Source organism: Anas platyrhynchos, chromosome 1 (genome assembly GCF_047663525.1).
Source record: "Anas platyrhynchos isolate ZD024472 breed Pekin duck chromosome 1, IASCAAS_PekinDuck_T2T, whole genome shotgun sequence".
NCBI lineage: Eukaryota > Metazoa > Chordata > Aves > Anseriformes > Anatidae > Anas > Anas platyrhynchos.
The window spans coordinates 175,002,282-175,013,245 of record NC_092587.1 but is presented as its reverse complement, the minus strand read 5'-3'; positions in this window follow the sequence as shown (position 1 = coordinate 175,013,245).

Here is a 10,964-nt window from a genome sequence, read left to right as displayed (position 1 = left end):
CCTCCTTTCCTTCCTTTCCTTCCCTTCCTTTCTCAGTCCTGCATGTGTTATCTATCTTTCACTGACTGTGCATAAAGAATTTTCAGTCTTCATTCATATATATTTGCACTGCCAAGCCTGATTCACAAATTGCATTTCATGTGTTTATGAACAATACCCAACAACATGGTCCTAGGGACTTGGTAATATAAGATATCTTCCATCAAAACTAACCTCTAAAGCCCTTGAAAGTCAATAACTGTAAAACCTCACACCAAAGAGCAGATACTAGAATCTTGGAGATGATATAGATTTTCATGTTGGTAGACAAGGATAGAGAAGCATATACATTAGGAGTTTTGTCCCATTTTGGGACAGGCATCATGATAAGGTGGCTGAACTTCTCTCTGAGGCAATTATACCTTCTACCAGCTATCAAGGTTGACTAAATGACTGTCATAGACTAGATATTAATCTAATGGGAAGTAGATAATGATCATGAACTGAAAAATAGGACACCTGATTTTCAACTTCTGTGTGCCAGCATCTTTGTGTTTCATCAAAAATATTTACTCTTTTGGTTTGAAATTTTCAGATTTTCATTTTTGGTGAGAAGGTTAATTTTTACTTTTTATTTTTCATAACATTGCAGGCATTTTATGTCAAGATCTAGTTACAAATTATAATGTAACTTTAAGAATGAGAAATGGTACTAAAAATGTGTGATAATTTAACACCAGAAGAGAACTCTAGTGAAAAATTTGACTGAGGCATTAGGAAGTTAAAGTACTGGTATTCTGACCTTGGCTCAAGTGTTGTAAAAGATGGTAGAAAAATTTTCCTTCTAGTTAATAACATTGCAGTTAGTGTCCATCCATTACAGATACAGAAAGTAAGTGAAATTTGGAGGGGGGGGAGGGGGGGTGGTACTGTGGACTACAGTGAGAGAAAGGTGAAACTGGAGGGGGTAAGTGGAACTGCTGTTGATAGGATCATCTTAAGAGTCTAGACACTGAATACAAAATCTCCGTGTCTTCTTCAGAAAATACAAGGTGGCTAGAGGAAACGATCAAAGGAAGACAGAGAAAATAGAACCATAGAATCATTAAGGTTGGAAAAGCCCTCCAAGATCATCTGCTCCAAATATCACCCTATCACCAATATCAACCATGTCCCTAAGCACCAGGTCCAACCTTTCCTTAAACACCCCCAGGGCCATTGACTCCACCACTTCCCTGGACAAATGGTTCCAATGCCTGACTGCTCTTTCTGAGAAGAAATGTCTCCTAATTTCCAACCTAAACCTCCCCTGGCTCAACTTGAAGCCATTCCTAAAGTCGTAGTTAACATTCAAGGCCATTCTAGTCCTATCACTAGTTATCTGTGAGAAGAGGCTGACCCCCAGCTCCTCACACCTTCCTTTCAGGTAACTGTAGAGCCATAAGGTCTCCCCTGAGCCTCCTCTTCTCCAGACTGAATAACTCCAGTTCCCTCAGCCGCTCCTTATAAAACTTGTGTTCCAGGCCCTTCACCAGCTTCGTAGCCCTTCTCTGGGCATGCTCCAGGGCCTAGATGTCCTTCTTGTACTGAGGAGCCCCAAACTGAACACAGCACTTGAGGTGCAGCCTCACCAGAGCTGAGTACAGGGGGACAATCACCTCCCTGCTCCTGCTGGCTACACTATTCCTGATACAAGCCAGGATGCCATTGGCCTTCTGGGCCACCTGGGCACACTGCTGGCTCATGTTCAGGTGAGCATCAGCCAGCATCCCCAGATCCTTTTCCTCTTCACAGTCTTCCAACCACTCTGCCCCAAGCGTATAAATACGTGGAGAAAGATGGAGGGAGTGATGTTCTTGGTATATTCCATGAAAATTTCTGGTATCTTTGGAGATGTTCAAAGCCCTGAGCTGAGCTGAGTTGAGAAAAACTGACCATGCTTTTAGCAGAATGTCAGACCAGAGAACTTCAGAGTTCCAATCTCAGCTGCAGTATTACCTTGTGACTATTTTCCAAATTTCAGTCATGGAAACGTAGTAATTTTACTTTATTTTGGAGATCATCAAATAACATAATTCCTTTCCATCGCTACTGGGTGCACAAACACTTTATGCTATTATCCAGTAAAAATTGATATTGGAGACATGAAATAAGAAAATAGTCATCTTTAGCATAGGCTTAATATTATTACATTGGAAGAAAGCAGTAAAAAAAGAACAGATCAAAAAAAAAAGAACAATTTATTTTGCTGATGCTTGCAATAGGTAATGACAGTATCAGCAGTAAGAACCTATTAAGCTACTTCAAATTAGTATCTGATCTACTTTAAAAAGACACTCATTATCAGTTAATTCATTAAGAGTATTTGTTGAGGTTTAAGACATATGAAACAAAAATACCTCATTTGCAAGTAATTAATACAGAATTACTTAAGCAATACAGTTTCACAAATGAAATACTTATATCTTAATTCCTTTTAATCCACTTGAAAGAGATACTTAGATCTTTAATCATCAGATAAATTAGATGTTTTGTTAATTACCTATCAATCAATATTCCAGTTCAGCATCTACATTGCTCAAGAGAAGGACACACAGTTGAGATGAGAGGTTTTTTTTTTGTCATTAAACATTCTTTTTTATTTATTTCCTTTCTGAAGCTGGCATTGAGGGCATTAACCAATTCTATTGTTCAATAATTCAAGGGCGAATTACTGCGTTTATTTATTTATTTATTTTGCTGTGTTGTAAAGCTCCCAAGAGATTTGGTCATGTATTCCTATGCAGTTGAAACCTGTGCTGAGTTAAATAATTTGATCCTTCTTTCCTTCCTTCTTTCCTTCTTTTATTCAAAACTTCAAGAATAAGTGCATTTAAAAAATGTGTCACAAAATACATGATTGCCTTTAATCAAGCTGTTTCAAGGTTTCAAGCCCAGAGTTCATTATACTGCACTGGCAGTTGTGTTGATCTAATGGTTTTGTAGACCCATTTCCCTGTCCAAATATGGCACACTTTCATGTTTGAGTAGCCCACTAAGTTCTCAGGTTGCCTAAAGTGGGAGCACTCAGCACCTACAAAGAATAGACTTTACCATTTGTTAGTCTTCTGGCACATTTTGGAAAAAGAGAGAAGTGTGCACAACCGGGAGAAATTACCTCGTCTGCGATTTAAGCCAAGGCACTCAATAGAAATCTGGGTCGATTTTCCTGCTCAGGAATGAAAATGATTATTCAGATAACAAGTAGACCAGATTATCTTTTCAAAATATTCCTAATGATTCCCACCTAAAGTGGAAATATCTACTTCTCTATAGCCATGGATAATAATTGTTTTAATGTCTGATTTGAAAAACACTAAAAAAAACACAGGGTTAATAATGAAATGCTGACGCAACTTTATCTATAGCACTTCTAGCAGAACGGTTATAACATGAAAAAGTAAGGTTCAATAAAATGCAAGGCAGAAACAGCAAATTATATTAGATGTGACATATTAGCCATAAGGACTTTTCTAAACTACAGTGAAGAAATTAGGACAAGGGTATGGTAGTATACTTCTCCCCACAGCGTGAGAAAGGCCTAACCCTCAGAGCATTCCCTCTAAACTTGTATTCTATTTCTAGCATGTGTTTTATTAACTTTTATTTTTGTTTTGCAGGCTAGACACACAGCACCAACCTTAATGTCAAATTAGATAATGAAAAGCAATAGTCATCTTAAGAAAAATCATTCAAATAACTGTCATGTTGCATTATAGTTTTTGCTGCTAGCAAAAGCCTTAATTAAGTCTGCAGAATGGTTTCTTTTCTCATCCTCTGATTTCAGATGCTCTGAACTTCCTAAGCAATTTTTCTGTTACAGCTACATCTTTATGCTCTTGTAAAAATCATCTGATGTATAGAATACAGCAATTGCTTTTTTTTTTTTAAAAAAAAAAAAGTAGGAGGGGAGAGTTTCACATAAAATCGTACCATTTATCAAGTTGTAGGAAAAAAACTGAAAGCTAGAACTTCAAATGTTGCCAGATTTCATCTGGAATGATCAGCACAAGCCTAACGACTTCTGCTGATGTGTACTGATAAACAAATCAGAACAACAGCAACTGACATATACTATGAAAACCTGGAAATGTACTATAGAACAGATCCTGCTGCAATGCGGTTACCAAACTGGGAGGTAAGTCTGGTTGGTGCAGAACCAGGCTTAGCCCCAAATCAATTTTCCTAAAAGAAAGGGTGTTGCAGCAATCTCTGACTGAAACAGCAATTCCCAACAGGGAATTTAATTATGTCAGGGGCTGAAATGGTAAGTACAAGGAACAGAAAATGCAAGGGAAATTGAGCTGTCCTTGGGTTCTGAATCAAACAGAACTCACCCAGATCTGGAGGAATGGTCATAATGACTGCATGCATAATAACTTGCAATTAAGTTTGGATTGGTCTATTCCATGTGCCTGGCGACAGGAAGAGGGGGAATGGGCTAAAGTTGCACCAGGGGAGGTTTAGGTTGGATATTAGGAAAAACTTCTTTACCAAAAGGGTTGTTAGGCATTGGAATGGGCTGCCCAGGGAAGTGGTGGAGTCACCACCCCTGGAGGTCTTTAAAAGACATTTAGATATAGAGCTTAGTGATATGGTTTAGTGGAGGACTGGTTAGTGTTAGGTCAGAGGTTGGATTAGGTGATCTTGGAAGTCTTTACCAACCTAGACAATTCTGTGATTCTGTGATTCCGTAATACCACTGAATGAACCATTAGTGTGATAGGTATTATCTACTCTAAGTCCATCATTGGAATGAACAAGTTTGATTGGATATGTTTCTACTGCTTTATGAATCTCCACCTGGTCTCCTTAACCTTGTGAGAGTCTATCTGGAGGCATATATCTGAAGGATTTGCTACAGCTCTTCCTGAAGTCACTTGAGGTCTGCCTACAGCAGCTGACTCTTCCCCACTTGCTGTGCTTTGATTTGTGCCATGAAGTGCTCTCATCATTCATGAACCAGAGTCTTGCAGGTTGCAACTGAACTGGAAGAGGTAGCTGAGGAGCTCACCTACTGCACCGCAGTTGGGAATTCAGTCCATAAGACCAGACTAGAACTATTATGAAGTGAAATATTTGGAAATGTGTTTACTGGGATGTCAGAATGTCTGCACAAACTACTAAGGTCTGTAGATCCACTTATAGTGGTCCAAACTGCCTACTAAAGCATCTGGAGAGATCCTCAGGTCCCAGAAACAAGCTCTAGCCATGAGGGACATTATCCTCTCTCTGGCTGCATAGTAAGCAGCACAATGGAATGGGGAAGAGAATCAGGAATGTAAACTGCAATAAGTCATGGTTTGAGATAAAGACAGTTTAATAAGACAAGCAAAAGCCGTACATGCAAGCAAAGAATAAGGAGTTCATTTGCTACTTCCCAATGGCAAGCACATGTTCAGCCACTTCCAGGAAAGCAGGGCTTATCACATGCAACAGTTTCTTGGGAAGACCAATGCCATCACTCGGAGCATGTTCTCACCATCTCCAGCCTCCTTTACTCCAGCTTTTATTGCTGATGCCACATGGTATGGGACATCCCTTTGGCCAGCTGTCCTGGCTGTGTCCCCTCCCAGCTTCTGGTGCACCCCCTGCCTGATCACTGGCAGGACAGCACAAGCAGAAAAGTCCTTGGCTCTGTCTAAGCACTGCTCAGCAACAACTAAAACATTGGTGTGTTATCACCACTGTTTTCATCATAAATCCAAAACATGACACCATGCCAGCTACTATGAAGAAAAATAACTCTATCCCCACACAAATCAGAGCATTGGCACTTATATAACACAATTGCAAAACATTTCCAGATCAGGATATTTGACTGTCATGTGTTGCTCTTTATATGAAAACCTTTAGAAATTATAATGGTTATCCTGATACAGCAAGTAGGGATGAGCTAAGGTCTGGTTTTCCATTGAGTCTCCAGACTGTTTCGCCCCAACTCTGTTAACTCCATTAAATTTAGTCAAGTATTGCTCATTGCCCCAGTGAAACCAACACAAATATTGCTGTTTATTAGGGCTTGGCTGTGAAGCCAGTTATTGCATGTATCTCCAGGCTATTTCAAGAGTATGATATTCCAAGATGGCCTATATAATTGCCCTAAATTCCCTTTCTGTAAAATTGAAACAGTAAAACTGTACTTTCTCTGTACTTTGTATGCCTGATTTACCTCAGAGGTAAGCTCTCTGTAACACAAGAACATAAAATTATCAGGACATTCCATCCTTTTGGGATTATGTGCACCAAGGAAATAGCATCCCTCTGGGAATAAATCCAGAGTCTGACAGGATGTCTGACTACCTCGGTACTCCAAAAGGAAAACCAACCTGGAAGGGAACAAAGACTTTCCACAGAGAATGAAAAGGTGGACACATAGAGAAAGAAAGAAAAAAAAAGAAAACAAGCAAACAGAAAGTTTTTAGGAATTCGTAATGAAATCTTTTGAACTGGCTGTTATCAGAATATTCCTACATTTTGACCAGCTCTACAAAGTCACAGTAGAGCTGGCAGGAAGAGAGGGTTCATCAGGACATGCCAACAAAGGTATGCATCCCCCCCAAAGCACTCACAGTTTCTGCATTCAGTAAATGGTTTGTTCAGAAGGAACAGCAGCTGATGTTTTCTAGTTCTTCCTTGGATTCTTGACCTGTTTGCATAGTAAGAATAAGCCAGATTTAAACCTTTTTGAGACATATAGACATGTTTGCAAATTCCTCCCTTCCTTCCTTCTTTGCTTCCTTCCTTTGCTAAATCAAAACCAAAATAATTCCCTTTGCATGGATATGTTATAGTTTTCTCTGCCAACTTAAACAGTAATAAAAGACTAGGTCACTTATCACTACATGCACACAATAAGTGAGTAGGCCATATCCATATTTTACAGGGCTGTTTAAAAATGTTAGCTTCTGGAATGCAGATACTGGTTTATAAACTGGAAAGGACAGAGTAAGGAAAAGCATGTGTGGAAGATTTATGCCACAAATATAAGGAAAAAAAACATTGTTAAGTAGTTTTTCATTTTGTTTTGTTTTGATTTTTAGTTTAGTTTGTTTATAGGTTGTGGAAAATCCATTGGATTAAAATACATCAGAAAATCCCTAGGAACCAGGCTGAAAGTGAACAAGAATTTAATCCTTCTCCATCACTGTCAGCTGAAATTCTTTCCTCCTGATAAATATAAGTAGATGCTGTTGCTGCTTCTTTATTGATGCTGGTGATCTCAATCCAATAGTGCAGAAGAAAGTGGAAGATTAAGATGTATAGTAAAGCAGGACTGAAAGATTATTGCAATAAAATGGAAAAATTGTCAGTCCCATAGTGCCTTAAGATGGAATGTTACAATGCCTTTGTGGTTAGGAAAGGTTAAAACACTTCCAAGAATATCTTTCTTACTGATAGACTTTCCCCAGAGAAGACCTTGTAGTCATTTAAATCCTTAGTGACCTGACTATAAATCTGATACTTCCAAAAGCCTGAAAGTAAACTGACTTGCTTCTTCAACTGTTGAAATTGTACTTGCTGTGAGTTGCATAAAAGAGGAAATTAGAATCTAGCTAAAAATCAGAGTCCATGGTGTTTTCAGTGTAAAAAACATTTCAATACTATTAACAAGATGGTAATACAATTAAAAAGATGGTAAGAGTTAGTGAAGAACTGGATCCATGTGTTCACCAAGGAATCCATCTGGAAGTGAGATGAACAGCAACATAAGCCAACATTCCAAAGATAAACCACTTATGAGTGAATTAGGTTATTTGGACTAATCATAAAAGCTCCTAAGATTTTGGTAAGACCCCAAAAGCATCTGGGACCTACTCCTTGGAAATTTCAGTTCTAAAATGATAAAGATTGGAGTTGTTCATCCTGGAGAAGAGAATGATGGAAGGGAGACCTTACAGTGGCCTTCCAGTGCCTAAAGGGGGCCTACAGGAAAGCCGGGGAGGGTCACTTTGTCAGGAATTGGAGTGGTAGGACAAGGAGTAATGGCTTTAAACTAAAAGAAGGTAGGTTGAGATTAGATATGAGGAAGAAATTCTTCACTCAGAGGGTGGTGAGGCCCTGGCACAGGTTGCCCAGAGAAGCTGTGGATGTCCCATCCCTGGAAGTGTTCAAGGCCAGGCTGGATGGGGCTTTGGGCAACCTGGTCTGGTGGAAGGTGTCCCTGCCCATGGCAGGGGGTGGAATTAGGTGATCTTGAAGGTCTCTTCAAGCCCAAACCATTCTATGATAAATTTAAAAACAGTGTAGAAAGAGGCTAGGGTCATGCTAGCATTCAGTGTATCACCGGGAGAGTGGGAGGTAGCTGAGGATATTGTACACTGTAGGTAAGCGTTTTGTGCAGGGGAAACCTGCATTGTCTGGTCAAGGAGTGAAGTTGCTGTTACAGAGGCATGGGCTCTGGAAATATGGTGCATGTACAGGCAAATCTCCTTATCATCATGGGAGAATTTAAGTGGAACCCCTTCCCAGTACAGGATGTGAGCGCTGAAGCCTTACAATAACGTTAGACATATCCATGTTTCACTGCCTATTTTTTTAATTGTTATTACTATTTTTCTTTTCCACAAACTCTCTGTGTAGATGATTTGTATTGTGAAGAGGGCTGGGCAGAGTACCACTCCTTTTATAGCATCCTTTGACAATGAGTTCAAAATATTTAAGCCTGTAGGGAAATTACTAAATTACCCTTTTGAACATGTTTTAATCAAAATTTTTGGGCACATGGGCAAGAAGGGGAAGAAGTTCTGACAATATTGCATGGCATATTTCTTAACTTTTCATAGATACAGGGAAAAAAACTGACCAAGGATAATATTAGTCCAACAGCCCTGTATGTCAAAGCATTTCCAAAATGCCTGTGCTCCCTATTTACACCCCTCTATTTGCATGTGAAAAGCCTGTATTTGCAGATGTCAAGATTTCACTGAGGGTCAGACTGAGCTGAAACCCTGAGATTCAAACATTTCAGAAGGCCTGGGAAGGCTTGTTTTCACGGCTCTGGTTTATGTCATTGTTGGAGATAAGAAACTGAGATGATTCAGTGCAGAAATAAATCCCTCCGGGGTTGGTGTGTACTTTGTGTTTTGGCCACTTCTATCAGATGGTATTGCCTTCTTGTTTTACGTGGCTGGTAAAGCTTCAAACTTACATATTTTGCTCTCATTTGAAATTGAGTTTACTGTACTCTTAATCAAGATACTTTAGTTTGCTATAGAACTGCTCTACAGATCTGCTCTGGGGCACTTCTCATCATGATCAACCATGGCTGGGCAAGGGATAGCAGTAGAAAAAACATGCCAGGAAAGCAAAGAAAAGTAAGAGAGGGATGTTCTTAGCATCACAGTGGTTACTGAAGTTCTGACCTTGGCTTACTCTGGCTTGCCCGAGGCAGGAAAAATGGTTCCCCTAGGTATAGTCCTTTCTCAGCAATAGGGGGAGCCATGGCTGGTGGACCTCCATGTCCCTACCAGTAGATTGCCATGATCCTACTGTCTGCATGGCTATCCCTACCATAAACTTTTTGCTGCACCAAGTACTTTGCTGATGGAAGGCATTCTCAGAAATGGGGTGGCAGAGTTGTAGCACCAGAAAGCTACTGAGAAACTGTGTTTCTGTACATCTAGCAGTGAGAGTGCAAGACTTTGTCCTTATTCCTGGGACAGAAAAAATTGATTTTGTCTATGCTGCTGTGAATCCTTGATCTTTCCCTAAGGACTGTTCTCACAGAGCTCAGAATGAGACTATTATTACATTACCATTCAGAGCAGGCCTGACGATGTAATTATTTCCTATTAGAAGTGCCTGCATCATTGCATTTTCAGAGTATTGAATTTGGATTACGCAAAACTACAGGTCAGGATCTTAGCTGATGTATCCCTCATAACTTTACTGAAAACAAAGACACTTCAAACATTTGCAATAGTTAGAAGTCTATCTGTATTTCTACATCTGTATATATAGATCTATAAAAAATGTTAAAGAACACATGACATTTGTAGGAAAAAACTCATACTGAGTTAGATGCTTCTATAGCAGAGATTATGTATGGAGAACGAGGTTGATTTTTCAGTGTGGAAGAGTGGAAATTGGTCAGTTTTGCCATGTAGTAGAATTAAACCTTGAATTATGTACCATAAGCCTTCAAACAAAATTCTGCAATTACCTATCTATTCACTTCTTTGTTAAGAGACTTTGTGTCGAGGAGTACACATGCAGAACAGGAAGGAAAATGATCAGATTTAAACTTAACTAAAACGTATTTTCTCAGCTGGAGTTTAGAAAAAAATGAGTCTATAAATGCAGAATTTTGTGTTGAGTCCTTGATGATGTCTGGAATAATGTAGCATACAGCATAACATAATAATGAAAAGGGAAATTAAATAATAATAGTAAAAACAAAAACAAAAAAAACCTGCTTTAAACTTCGTTGATTCAGTGCAGGTACATTTTTCATTTTGGTATTAATTCTGTTTTACACAAAGTATATTTTAAAGACATCTTAGATGTTTAACTGCATTGAGATCATGCATTATACTCTTTGTCCTTTACAAAAAAAGAAGGCATACCTGCCAGAAGCACATAATTTAATAAAGAAAATATCATTATAACTAGATTTTGGTGACTCTACAATCACGAAACTCAGGCAAGGGGTCAGCCAGCCAGATTGTTTCTACTGGGTATTTTGAAAACTGTGGGCTGCTGTTATTTTCAGCTACACCATAATTTTATTTTAGTGTGGAAAATAAATTGGAGTTTTAAAGGGAGGCTATTCTTTTGTATCTAAAAGCTGCAGACGCTTGTGTGGAATTACTTGTTGCCAAAACTAGCTATGAGTATATTTAGTCTGAGAGAAAACGATTGGGTTGATAGTTCAGAGGTCGAAAAACCCTCTATGACAAATAAGTTCAATTTAGCATCAGCATAGGGTCTTCTGTGTCATCCTG